Here is a 14,986-nt window from a genome sequence, read left to right on the forward strand (position 1 = left end):
ACGACCGCATGCGAGTTGAGAACTATGGTACTTGCCCCTGTCGTTCAGGTTAGAAAGCGGGTTCCTAAAACGCTATACGTTTAGGTGAGTCGAGGGCCACACTGAAAATTAACATATATCACACCAACTGAGGTTTTTAGTTTCAGGCAGCTGGTGAAATTAATGTCTTTGCCCCTTTGCATGGTTCCTGTGTTTTGTAGGAGGATTAAACAATTAACACCCAAAAATTCTACATTCTAAAAATTCTGAATTTCTTTCCTTACTTTACTATCTCTCCACTAAGCAATCTTTCACTGCGCCCACACAGAGATGAGTCTCATGTTGATACGCCTGTTACTGTCTATGTACTGGATTGTTAGTTATAATGTTACTTTTATTGATGTCCAGGATCTTCGCCAGGAAAATAGACGAGTGTCAAGACTGAAACACGGTCAACTTGTGGTCTCAGAGCCCATTGTGAAAATTGACACTCTTTTGGGCAACTTCTAGTGATGAATTATATTTTTTGACATGCTTACACCATCTTACTACGTTACTGCATACGCATCAGTGTCTTCTTGTAACCACACTTATTTATTTCCGACCCATAATGTTATGAAGTATATATGCATTCAATTTGTCTACAATTGTGTGGCATCAGGCTGTAATACACACACCTAATAATACACCCCAACCATGTGGGATTCATGGGCCTTATTTATTTATTTATTTATTTATGTTTACATTTGTAAAGCACACACAAACCCTCAGGCATCAGGGTGCTTTGAGAAGAACCAGTTACATGTAGCCCGAACTAGAATTAGGTACTTAGTCAAAATATACATGTTACATACATACAGTTAAAACAGGAGGTCGTACAGTGACATGGTTGGAGTTTTCTGTTTGTTAACAGTGAACAGTCAGGTCTTGAGGGCTCTACGGAAAGCCCAGTAGGATTCTTCGACTCTTAGAGTAGGGAGGAGCGTGTTGCATGGCCTGGCAGCAATCACTGGACAGCTAGCTCCTCCAGCTCTTTTGCCTCTCGGTTGGTGAAGCAAGTTCAAGCATTATGTCAATATAGAGATCAAAGACAATTCAATAGAAAAAGAAAAACATTTCCAAGTAACTATGCATTCTAAAGGAGCTGTTATGCGCATGGTCTCAAGGTCAACATAGGCCCCACTTGTGCTAACTTTGTGAGTCATGACGTTGGTCTGTTTATCCCTGAAGGAGATGCAGATGTTCAAAGATGGTCTCCCTAGGGTCCCTGATGCCTGAGCATGCACACCCTCACGGAAGTTTACAAGAACACCTGCCCCACCTCTGGTGAGTGAGGTTGAATGTTCCATATAAAAGGCAGCTGGAAAGAGTTAGATTTGCGAAAAGCACATTCATGAAATCTCAATAAATAAACAGGGTCCAACAGGTTATGTACAAATATGATTGCGGGCAAATATGATCCTTATACTTTAGAAACGATGTTGATAATAAAAGACTGACTAGAAAAACGGGTCTCTTTCTTAAAACAATAGCAAATATAGGTTTAGGATTCAAAGTACTTATTCATTCTGCTCAAGTAATAGTGCTTTGAGAGCTCCTTCTCCTGAACACTCTGGGCAATCTGTTTCCAGTCTCACTAAACATGCTGGCGAGTAAGAACCGGTATGTCAGCCCAGATTCAGTTACGGGTGTTCCTGTGGTGAGGCAGTTTGGCCTCCTACCATGAATGGTGGGCTAACAATTTAGAGGCTGAAAGGCCTACAAACAGAGACAATCAATGGAAAAGTCACACCTTCCATTACGCAGTCCCTGAGCCATTAGATGGCTTTGTTGTGATGCTGGAATACCCTAGTCAAAAGGCCTGAAAAAGTGGGAGAGCACTAAAGCTGTTCACAAAACGCGATAGGGTCTCCTGAGAAATCAAGCAGTTCTCAAAAGGTAGAATGAAATTGTACTACCCCAATGGTGTGTGTTGCACAGCCCCAGTCATGACAACTGGGACTTTTTCACCACAAGCAACATCTAGTTTCGTTGAGCCCCATAAGACCACACTTTAGGGAACAGGCAGGGTGAAGGCGTGCTGTGCGGGCTAGGCGTTAACAAAGATAGGGAGTTTACATGCTTACTGTTCTTTAAGGGGACTTTACAAAATTGCGTCAAAATGGGGGTAGTTTGAGACCACACTTGTTGCCCAGAGCAAGTGTCTCAAGAACAAAAGGGCTCTCATAACCACGGCAGTATTTATCAGATTAAGGGCCTGGGCCTGCAATCCAACAAGTGGAAAGGCAGCTGGGCCTCCTCAGAATCAGGTGGCCCCAATCAGGACTATTCCAACCTCAATAATCAGAATGTTGAATGACCATTACTGAAAGATTCATCACTCCCTACTTCTGGCGAAGCAGACTTGAGTAACTCGTGCAACCCTGGGAGAAAATTACAACGCAAAACCGGGAATATAGTTCAGGCAAATATCCACTCAACCCACAGCTATTCTGACAAGAAACATTGCATCATATTGGGGATTTTACCACCATCCCCAATGCATACCAGTTATCCTTCATTTTGCTTTCTCAGAGGTTTGCAGTGACAGGTGTGTGAGGAATTCGACCATCCGCACAGGAAGAGTACGCACGCCTGGGCTTTTTGATTTTTGCTTATTTAAAAGGAATGAATGATGGGCGATCAACCTCTGGAAAATATGTGGGGCCATTCCCGCACATATTTTCCACACTCACCACACAGCAGAAAAATAGTCATGTACTCTGGGAGGACACAGCTTACCAGTGCCGCCCTCCCTGTCATGTGTAGCTGACACCTGACAGCTGTGGGTACATCAAAAGCCTCTGGCCATGGGCAGCCTGATCAGCATTTCAAGGCCCCATGGATATGCATCTGCTTTGTTACACCTTGCTGGTGGCGGCGAATACTGAAGAATGTTAATTAGCAGGCCTCAGGGAAGACCTGGGTGCAAGAAGTGACAATGAAGACCATAGACCAACACTTCTTTGTAATGTGTCAACTTTGTACTAACACCCCTCCTTGATAAGAAAGTGCAGTGAATACCCTGTCTGGAACTACTCCTTTCAAAGAAGGGAAGTATGTGAATTGGAGGTGACGAAAGTCTGCCTGCAACCCCCTACTTCAAAGGAAGCCCATGTTGTGACCAAGTGCCACATAGGGCTCAGTTAATTAGGGAGACAAGTTAATGAACAGCAGACATGAAGATTGGTGGGACTTAGAAGTATATGTTGTCATCCTTCCCCTGTCTGTTGCCAAGGGCTCTGATTCTGACCTGAAGCATCACTGAAGATTTTTGGTGGGGACCCAGGATTGTTTCATTAAGGTGGGCTTAGCCTGCACCAATCACTGGGGCCTGTTTGTCTTTAAAAGAGGGCTGAGCCCCTCACTGAGAAGATCATCTGAAGACTTTGCAAGCAGTAAAAAAAGGACTCATTTGGACCTGAGCTGAAGGTACAGTCTACCTTACATCTTCCTCCAGTGAAGGAAGGCCAAGAGTTCCAAGAGGGAAGCAAGATCCCTCCCCTAAATATCTCCCAGGGAACAGAGGGAGATACCAGACTCAGAGGACTCGTCCAGCACTTGCAGAACCGGTACCCAGCCAGCACACAGCGTGCCCAGCAAGGTTCTCACAGCAAGCTTCCTAGGTGGGAAGTGCCGGAGAGTCACTGGACAAAGGACAAGATTGTTGCCTGCAATCACTCTGCTGAGCTTTGTGCCGTCGCCTTGAAAGGACACAGGCCCTGCGAAGAGGCTAGGAGGAGTGCCAGACAAGCATCATCCAGCATCCATCTTTTTAAGGACAATTTCGAGACAGTCTGAGTCCTCGAACTGCATCCGGCTGCACTGCTGACTGTTGTCACGCTGCAGTCACCAGAGCCGTTCGAGATGCCTCATCCAGCATTCCAGATTCAGCACATAGACAACGATTATTGGCTCGAACCACCGCGCTGGACAGGCTGCAGACGTCTGTCCAGTCTTCATTGCCAAACTGCCTACCGCCTGGTACCCGCAGCTGTCCTCGCCACTAAATCTGTCTTGCGTGCTGCGAAGAGCCCTGGAACCGCCTTGATGCTGTTGAGCACCAAGAACTTCTTCAACACCAGTTACATTGTGGTTTTGCCCCCCTGTTCCTTCTCCGAAGGCCCCTAGAGACTATTACAACCCTTTGCCCCTTTGGTGTTGAAACCCAATAATCTTGAACTATAAGACTGATTACTTTACCGACTACCCTCCTGTCAGTATCCAGAGTGCATCCCTTTGTCCTCTGTGTCCCGTTAGAGTGTGGGTTGTAATTGTAGTGTGCTAGACCTGTCTGTTGTAGTAAAAATAAAGTAGAGATTTTTTATACAACGTTTACTGGACAGTCGCTTTTATCACTGGGTAATAATTGTATTTTCTCTGTGTTGCAACTAACCAACTATCCACCACCTTGCGGAGATAAGCCTGCCGTTCCGCCCATGTTACCAAAATTGGACAAGGAGGTCTTATAATTCACTTGTCTTTCCAATCTGTTTGGATCCCTTCCGGTGTACTAGAGGTGTGGGGTTGATTGATGGTTTAGAAACCGATATTCATCCCTGGACCACTAGTGGCCCGGAAGGTGATTCGTCACAAGGTGTGACTTCTATCTCCACTGATGGAGGTTCCCATTTATTGTTCCCAAACACAAGCGTCATGCAGATTTCTGTTTTCAGCAGTCAGTAGACCAAAGACATCTCTGTGATGTATAAACATCCTTTCAGCTGGCAGGGTGTTGCGTTGACACTTCCTACTATAGTGACCTGTCATTTGGCTTCTGTGAGGTTTCCATTGGGGAACTCCCTTCATTGAAGGTACTAAGTTAAAGTACGTCATAAGTAAACTTTCTGGGCTTTCTGGGCTTTTCAACGTGAAGGAAAAATGCAAATTATGAAACTCGTTTTGCATTTTCTTGTACGTGAATTCATTGCTGTTAAGTGCTGTGACCTCTCTTTAATGAAACTTGCGGCAAAAATGTCATGTCATTTTTAAATATTGCCACTACTGCCACATTGCCAAGATCAGACAAGAGTGATTTACGCTTTTAGGATTGGTGACATTTACATCATCTCCCTGTTCTGCGGCATCGCAATTATGCGTGCAGTGCTTCACATCACGTTGAATCAGGAAACAAACGCAATTGCCGCAAATGCAGTGGCGGTGTTTAAAAAAAAAAAGGAGACGGTTTAGAAAATCCACAGAACACATCCGAGTCTTAATCCTGCCTCTCAGAGTTAGGTTGTGGAGGTATATATATATATATATATATATATATATATATATATATATATATATATATATATATATATATTTGACCTCACCCACCATTCATGCAACTCACAGATCATGTCACAGGGAAGCACTGTTGTGCGGCTTGGCTCTGCGTCACTCCTTGACACTCAGAACCCTATTCATGGAATTTTTTGCACAGTTCAAAGTGACTTTGCTCTGCTGACAGAAGGATCTGCAATGTGACCTGAAGATCACGGGCTTGAATCGCAGACGGGCCGGTTTGCCCCTTTCATTGATCATGGAAAGGTGAAAGGCTACAGTTGAGTTAGTTTTAGAACCCAATATCCAAGTTCTGATATTGTTTCCATGTTTAAATTTGCTTACAAACAGCATTGTCATTTCATCATGAGTGTTCTTTGGGGGGATTGATCATTTAGGAAGGTTGTGGGGGGCTGTGGTTTGAGTAATGAAAGCAACCTCTGATCTTCCTCTTTTTTTGCCTCAACTCATCCCAATCTCTGCTCTTTGTTCCTTTGTTTTTCGGCTTTTTGATATGAACGTTTTTTTTTAATCTTTCTCCACTATCCTCTTTTCGCCGCCAACCCAGGCTGTCGAATTTTGTCAAGGCAAAGTCTATTTTGCATGTCAACTGACAAGCAATGTTATTTGGGAGTCTGGGGGACATGAATCGTACAAACGTTGTGAGCATTAGCAACGCTTCGCCGTTGATACCGCCACCAGTTATCTTCTGCTTTTTTGGGGCTTGTGCTTTGTTTTTAATGATCAATGTTTTTATTTTAACAGATGAAGAACCTCTGGCCGCTGCAGTTTCACTCCTCTTGACACCGTTAATGACTGCCTGACAGGCTTGAATAATTAATGAAAAATGCAAATACAGTCCTGCCGAGAATTATTCATCAGCTCAGCCCAGCAGACTCAAATGAGGACATCAGCAGTATCTGACCGGATCTCTCTGGACGGGGCGCGACGTGGAGAGATGTCACGAAGACAAATAACTACATTTCCATGGTGTCCACAGGGACCTGGCTGGACACTCTACTGTCTGCAATTGAGCAGTGCCCACACTCTACACACAACATACCCTCCAGACACATGAATAAACACGATTTTGATTGGACGGTGCTCTACTGAGTTGTATCCACACTTTCCACTCAACATATCCTCCACACACACACTTACAAACTCGATTTTGATTGGATGGTGGGCAACCTTCTTCCTGCTATGCATCACTACCATATGGGTTTATTTTTAATTTTGTTATTGTTATGGATTGGGCTAATTTTAGTTCATACTAACCAAACCAGGATATCTTTGAACACAGCCTTCGCATAGTGCAGCATTAAAAATAACATTGCAATGGTATTGACATGTCACGTTTTCCACAAAATTAAGCAAATGTCGATTTTGTTTGTTTGTTGTGGTACCTCTAGTTGCGCCGTTGTTGCATTTGTCACTTTTTTTTTTAAAGATGTGATTTAGCAAAGTTTTATCACAAACATTTAGCAAAATTAATCCATAACGGAAAGACTAATTTAAAATCCACTATTCAAATCAATGACAAATTTAAAGCAGTCAAATTCGATTCACATGTTTTACCTTTCATCATATACACCTTCACTAGCAACACTGTATCAACTTAATGTCTCTCAAAATAACTGTACTGTTCTGCGTGTAAAATGTCCCCATGTACACGGTTTTAAAATGGGTAAAGCCCCTGCATGAATGTAGGAGGTGTTTTAGTGTCTTGTGCTCCTTTTTCCCTTTACAATATCGACAGTCCATTGTCATTTCTCCCGATTGTGTACGTGATACTAACACCACCCTTGTTGGATACAAATTCATTCCTACCCTAAGAAATTGATTCTTAAAGTAACTGTTTGGAAACTTTAGCAAATATGTTGGTACAGTCCCCTGCACCCTTGTCTCACGTACGTGATGGTAAAACAGTTTACATTGATTTCCTTCATTCTGTGTACAAATCCAGTCTGTTCTCCGGACTTTGATCTTTACTTTACATCAGGGGATGTCCAAGCCCCCGAAGGGGGCGCTACAGGGACAGCCCGTATAGCAGGATGCCCCTCAGGCAACTCCATCCTCTTTGCAGGCACCTCCCACCTTTCCTCCGGGAGGAAGGGGCATCACCAGGGGCTGGGATATCCCGTGCGCCCTGGGGATGGCATATAAGGCGGGGGGACTGCAGCTCAGCCGCTGCTTTCCTAAAGCTGTGTGCGGCAAGGGGACAGCGTGAACATTCAGAACTTTGTATTGCCCTGCTTATGGAGCCACCTTAGAAGTCTAAGGAAGATGTACTATGTGCAGTACAATCTGGAACGTATGTCCGTTGCCTTGCGAAAGCCATGGGCGGCAAGGGGACACTGTGAACATTCAGAACTATGACATTGCCCTACTTTTGGGCCACCTTTACAAGTGTATGGTCGTGAACCATGATGTGTTTAGGGCTGGGACTGTCCCCTTTATTGTTATGCTCCAATAAAATGTGACCTTTTGTTTCCAAACGTATAACTGGTCTATTATTTGGGTAGTAAGGGTATGGTCTATGGTCTAATCCCCCGGAAAAGGGGACGGGTGCCAATGGGGGCTGACACCGCTATGGGTTACTCTTCAGATCCTCTGTTGTGGTGTCTAGCTCCACCAACACATTTCTACAAGCCTCGTTCCATTAGTCACATTTTTGGACCACTGAGATCCCTTATAAACGCGGTCACCACATGCACACCCGGCATTCCATCATAATCGCCTCCTCAGGGAGGTGCTCTGAATCCCTTCTATGTGCCTAAGTGCATCTGGCATGTATATTTAGTGCTCAAGCAATGTTTTTTAGGTAGTACATTGGGGTCTGAAATCCGAGCTGAACTTAGGCCGTACCCCAACAGGGAGCTTGAGCTACTTTTCCCCCCATGTATTTTCACAGCACAATCTGTCTTTAATCAAACAATAATTATTAGTGTAACCTATTAGGAAAGCATGAGGACATCTGAATGAAGGTACGACGTCTTTTCATTGCCAGCCATTTCAAAGCCTGCAATTTAAACATTTACAAAATAATTTGAAAGTTCATCACATTTTTTTTTGTGGGGGGTGTGGGAAAGGGCAGATAAGTGGTTGCGGGGCTCGGGTATAGTTAAAAGTAGGTGCATGGGGGGGCTGGTGGGAGACCCTGCGACCCCCCAAAAAAAGTTTGATTAGCTTTTTCAGCATTTCATACACGTTTAAATTGCAGACTTTGAAATGCGTGACGATGAAAGGACATAGAACCCTGAATGAAATTGCAGGCCGTAAACAGGTCTCGGAGGGCAGTTTGGCGCAAAAGTGAAGTCTGCATCGGGCTACGCACCTTCCACCAGCATGACCGGAGACTGCGTGGTGGGATCAGCATGACCCAGCATGACCCATAGGACCCCTTTGCAGCGACCCCACCACCTCAAATAGCCCCCATACATGTCACAGGTTCTACTTCTTATAGCACAATGAGTGTGGAAAAGACAGTTTGATTAAACGTGGAAAGTCCACTGACATGTCACAGTATGTGACTGAATACCCAATAATGGGTGAAGGTTTCAGCAGATGCAGGAATTTAAGCCAAACCATTTAAATTATTATTATTTTTTTTAAGATTTCCAGTTCCTAACCCAGACAGTATTCTGCAAAATATCCATAATGACAAAAGTCACAAAAATGATATGATCGGTTATTTATAACTGCTTAATACAAAGAGGTTTCTAAGCGGGGACCCGGGGTTCGAGCCTGTGGTGCTCCGTGTCGTTTTGCTTCTAAGGCAAGCGCGAGGCCCCTGAGCTATCCTCCCATGACACCACCAGGTTTCTTTTTCACCTTTTTCTCTAGAGTACAACTTGTTTCATGTTGGCCGAGCAACTGGCAGAAGTCACATTTCGCTGCTGCACCAGTCCAATTACGAACCGACTTTTGGAAATGCGGTTTACCAACATTCATTTTTGAGGATATTAACGCTATAGGCGCTGGTTACTTCTGGCACGGGGCCCTCAGGGGGCTCGGGAGTAGTAGCTGAAGATATGTGTGGGTTGAAAGGGAGTTGAAAGCATGAAAGAGCCTTCAAAAGAAGCGCCGCAGATGACAGTGTAGGATTGCAAGCAGGCCTTTGTGTGACGGACCCGGAAACGGGCGGGAGCGCTGCGCGAGCAGTGGGGCTCACGCGGAAGGCCAGATGGCGCGCGGGTGAAGAGAAGGCGCGCCGCGTGCAGAGGCGGGGCGCTGGCGCGCTGCCACGTGCTATGTTTCTATAACGATAGCTGTGGGAGCGCCGCGATTTTGGCGATAAATTTAATGGAGCGAAAACATTATGGGGCTTGATTGGGACTCGGCGGCATGGCGAACTGAGATAAGATTTAAGCAGGCTGAAGTGAGTGCTAATCCCCCTTAGGCCTGAACACGCATTTCCGAATGCGGCCCTTACGTTTTACATATTGATGGGTTTTAAAGCTCATTCTCTCGCTCCTTTTTCCACCCAAAATTCTGCAGTGCGCCAGAAAAAAAAATCCACCCAGTGTTGTCCTTTTGTGACAGTAATGGCCTCCCTCCTTCATTAATCACTTCTAATTAACTTTATTGATTCGCAGTTCTGGAATTTTCACCGCACGGCGACACATGAGTTTAATGGCATTGCACAGGGGTTGGCCAGCAGGATAATGTGCTGTTCTGCAGGAAGGGGCCTGAGCCCCTAAACACGAGCAAGTACAAATAAGCAATCCACCGCTGCTATAATACCCAGTGATAAGAAAAAGCGCGTGCTGCCACAGTTTTTGCTGTCTCGTTGTGATGTAAAGAAAATCAGACGTTATCGTCAGCAAATGTAATAGTCCTCAATTTCTTGATCCCGGCTTCTGGATGAAAGGATGAGTCAGCCGTGTCAGGATTCGGTCGCGTCACTTTAGCACACTTGCCTATCAGAGCGATCCACTGGCATTTCATGATAATGAGCACAACTTATGCAGCACGAGCTGAAGTGTTTCTTAGTGGGCAATGCTTGTATTTACTTTTTAATTCATTTATTTTTGCATTTTTAAAGCGCCTCCACAGCCCGCGGGCATCGAGGCACTGTTACAGGAATTGTTTGTTTTTCAGTTGCGTAATTGTTTTTTTGTCTTAGTTGCGTATTTATAATGCACTTAAATACCCAGAAGTTTCTAAGCGCGACCCGGGGATCGAACCTGTGTTGCTTCGTGTTGTCTTGCTTCCAAGGCGAGCACGTTTGCCACTGAGCTATCCTCCCGGGACACACACTGACACAATGATGCTCAATTTATCGACCCCGGTAGGACAGCAATGCCAAGAACTGCACCTGTGATCTCTGCAGGTTACCCAGACAATTCTGCATGAGGCGTGCACCTTTCCAACTCACCTGGGCCTGTAGCTCTTTATGACATAATTTCAGGCCCAGGCACAATTGCAAACCTCAGACTCTCCTACAGCCTTGATTTTGGCACAAAATCCATCAGTAAGAGGGAGTCCAGAAAATCGCTTGAAGGTGTCTTTTATAAATCACATGCTTCAGAGCAAAAATGTCTTTCGCTGCAGTATGGTGATAATTCTAGTTGAGGATAGAGGTAGGTGGATTATTTTGGACTTATTCAAACATTTAGGTAAAAAAAACCAAATCGTTTTAGAAATAACATCTACCGCTCACGGTACAGAATATTTCCAATGGTGTTAAAATGATCTTGCGGTCCCACCTTTCCCTCTGTCACAGCTTGTGAAATTGGGCAAGTTGCTTTATCTCTCAATGCCTGGGGCATTCACCTGCCAGTGCAGCTGGCAGACATCAGACAGCAAGTTTCCGGGGCTCATTATAGGAGAACGGAGGTACCGGAAACGGAGGCCCAAGGCTCCTAATTTATTCAGCCCAGAACCTACAGAAGCAGGTCTCTTAAGCACGCTCAATGGCTCTGATAGTTGTAACATCTGAGCTGGCCCACACTTCAAAAGTCATCTGTCAGCTGCTTTCACACTGCGAGTTAGCAACTGCAGCAGTGGAGCCGGTTCAGAATTTCCCAAAAACTAAGACCATAAATCTAGGAGTTCAGCGTCCAATTCGTGTTAGGCACTGATCAATATGGTGTATGCAACCGCAGACTTTATGGAGTAGTTTGTAGGTCTGGTCATCTTCTTAATGCAGAGCTAAGAACACAGACCAGCATCTGGCACAGGTGATGTCCCTGCAACTGTGAACAGCAGGGGCGGATTTAGCGGTCGCGAGGCATTCAAACGGCAAGCGGGCCCCCCCCAAACCACTTCCCTTCCTTCCCATTTGTTTTCAAAGTCAGACAGAGGCAGCCGGCACTCATGGGGCCCCATGTGTTGGGCCGTGCCTCTTTGTGTGAACACTGACTGAGCAATGCATCCATTAAGGTGGAGGGGCTGCCGCGTTTACTATGCATAGAGGTGCCTTAGGTGTTGAGCACTGTCTTGAGTGATGCCAAAGAAATGCATAACTAACGGGCTTATGATTTGCCCTCTAGTGAATAGGCAGTTTGTGGTCTCCCACCATTTACACAGGCCCATTATCTCCAACAGAGTGGCAGTTGGCTCCCCTTAGCCAGGCCTTTCCCCCTGGTGTGAATGCCCATTCTGGGTGGTGGTGGTGGGGCAAGTACACAACCTTTCAGCCCCCACAAGCAACTTTAAGCAAAAGGCATCACCTAAAATGATGGCCATTTGCTGTTTTTCCATTTCACCTCCCAGTTTATTCCAAGAAGACTAAACACATCATGGGCTAGAGTGAATAAATTAACACATTCCCGCAATAAAGCCAACATTATAAAAAATAGCATGTGTCCCTATAGTTTGCCATTGTGCACTCGTGATCACAATTAACTTCGCCCACCCTAAGTTCCGCCTCTATGGCCCACCCATCTTGGGCCCTTTGTCACGTACTGCCCACAGGGCCCTTTGCCTTATATCTGCCACTGCTGAGCAGCAGCCATTTAACTGTCCATGGTAGGTTCCAAAGGGTGTTTTAAGCCCGAGTCAGCTCTATCTTGTATGTACAGGAAACGGCGCCTCAATGCCTCAGGATTGCTTGTGCGCTTTACCGATGAAATAAATAAATAAATAGATCTCCCTGTAAATGTGCTGATAAACATACTCTGCAAATTAGAGGAATGCGATTTCTGGCAACTTATTAATTCCTTTCCATGTTCAAATAGTACAGGCATTTTAAATAAAGGAAAGCCCTTGCAATGTTTATCCAATATGGAGGGGGAAGCATGTATGACTCTTTGTGCTCCGTATAATCACATGACACCTAACCAAAAAACTGTCGTGCCACAACAGGGGACATTTCTAAATGAACGGTTGGGCCTGGAGCTGTGTTAGTCACGTGTTGCACACGGGGAAGTAGGAGGTTGTGAAAAGTACTGCATGTTCACCATACCAGAGGTTAAGAAGGCAGTTCAGACTCCTTTAAAGTCCAAGCCCTGATTCTCTGCCGAGACTCGTATTAACAGGTGGGATCTATCTGACCACCTAGAAAAGAAATGACGCGCACGAAAATGCAGAACCCCCCCCCACTCCCAGCTTGCCCCGCAATGATATGTAGGGGGAACCCCCTCCCCCACCCCACAGGTCTCACCTCGATACTCCCCTTATATTTTTTATAACCCTAGACCCCCACCACATATAATCAGGGGGAAATGTGCCCCTCGCAATTCGTCATTTTCGTCTGCAGCATTTTCTGCCACACGGTGATGGCATGCTACGAACAGGTGTCTGCGGCATACTACTAAATGCACAGCCGGCCCATATAGAAGTGAAAGCCTTGCTTGCCTCCAATGCGTTTAGAACTTGGCCTCCGCAGATTGCAGACACATGCACCCTTCCACGCTGTCTAACGAGGATTGCAACTTGGGCCTTGGAAGTTGCACACAGGTCTGCTGCATTCCCCACGAGGCAGCTGAGTCTCATAGATCCTTTGGGCTTCTGCAGGGTCAGTCGTTGGTCAAGCATTACAGAGGCCATGAAAGGCTCTGCGTTGAGAGTAGATAGCCTGGGCAATGCGGTTTCTCGCAGACCACACCCATGTTCATCAGGCCTGCTCAGAAGGGGGAGAAGGAAGGCCACACTTTGCATATCCAAGTCTTACCCCCTCCGACAGAGGCAATACAACTACACCAAAACATACCGTCATGTTCAGCACACATTTAGTATGAAAAAGCTTTCCCTTTTTTATCAGGGACATATTAAATATGTTTGATTTTATTATTAAAAACGAAGATTGATAACAGCCGTATATGTCAATACAAAACTAAACAATATGATATGATATGGCATTTGTAACGCGCCTATACACAAGTGTTTCAAGGCGCGACGAGGCAGGGAGGGGGGAACAAGGGGAAGACAGACAACGATCCTACTAGGCCAGGTGTCATTCAGACCGCGCAAGTGCAGGGGTAGGGGGAAGGGAAAAAGTGCAAGGGGAAGGGGGAGGGGGGGGAGTGCAGTACAAATAAGTAGAATAGAAATAAAATAATAAATAAATAGGGCCAACTGGTGGCAAGTGCAAGGTAAGTGCAGACAAGTGCTGGGGGGTGGGGGGGGCTGTAGTGATACAGAGACAGTCCCGCAGTGCAGGGGTTGCCAGGGAGGCAGTGCAAGTGAAGAGTGACTGGGCCCAGGACCGAGGTCGGTGAGAGTGGCCCAGATTGCAGAATCAGTGCAGTATTGGTGAAGAATTTAGCAGGGGAGAGGGAGAGAGAAAGCAGAAGTGAAGAGGAAGGTTTTGAGGTGCTTCCGGAACCGGAGATGGTCCTCCTCAAGTTTCAGGGAGGCAGGAAGGCTGTTCCAGAGGGAGGCCCCTGCCGCGGAGAGAGATCTACCCCCAGCTCGTTGCTTCGAGAAGCGGCTGACCCTGAGGGAGTTGGAGACGGATGAGCGTAGGGCTCGGGAAGGAAGATATTTAGGAAGAGAGAGTTGAAGGTATTTAGGCCCCAGGCCCCAGAAGGCCTTGTGGACAATACAGGACATTTTCTGAAAACGACCCCAACAATACCCCCCCCACCTCCAACTTGTGTTTAGGGCATGTATATAGGCTACAGCATGGGTAATACAGTGCCAATTAGTATACCAATACTTCCTCTCGAATAGATCAATATTGTTCAGAACATTACTTGGTACGAGTGCAATATCTTCACAGGGGTCTTTCATCCAAACAATACAATAATCCATGTATTCATGTGATCCATTCCATCCAACACATTGGTTCTACAGTGGTGTTATGGGGTTCCACCCACACCAACGTCGCCAACTCCGCTCTTGCCCAAGACCTGCTATTTACCCAGGCCCAGGGGCTAGCCCAGGATACTCCCAAATCTGTTCTGAAGGTTGCACTTGCTACAGAAGACTCAGCACGGGAGACTGAATTCAGAAACAGCCTCGGATATTATGTTGCAGCTTTCCAAACTGGTACATATGTCTTGCAATTTATAGACTTTGGGTGGTCTCTTATGTACGTTAAAAATAAATAAGAATGTAACTATGGAAAAATGGAATAACGTGAGTCCAGGTATACTCGCTGTTAGATTAATATGGTGGGATACTAGGTGCAGTGTTTATAGATGGTGTGTGGTGCTTAATATTTATTTGATCCCAGCAAGAAATAATCTGTCGATCTTTTAAAGTGGGCTTTTTGGTATTTTATCTTCGTCTATTCCTGAAAATGGTG

General features: G+C 45.6%; 1 protein-coding gene across 9 annotated transcripts in view; it reads right to left on the reverse strand.

Moving 5' to 3' along the window:
- Positions 1 to 14,986, reverse strand: part of MEGF11 (multiple EGF like domains 11) — a 2,301,522-nt gene that overhangs the window by 2,081,048 nt on the left and 205,488 nt on the right. The gene's annotated exons all lie outside the window — the stretch shown is intronic.

The sequence above is a fragment of the Ambystoma mexicanum genome, chromosome 11, assembly GCF_040938575.1.
Source record: "Ambystoma mexicanum isolate Mex_15411 chromosome 11, UKY_AmexF1_1, whole genome shotgun sequence".
Lineage (NCBI taxonomy): Eukaryota > Metazoa > Chordata > Amphibia > Caudata > Ambystomatidae > Ambystoma > Ambystoma mexicanum.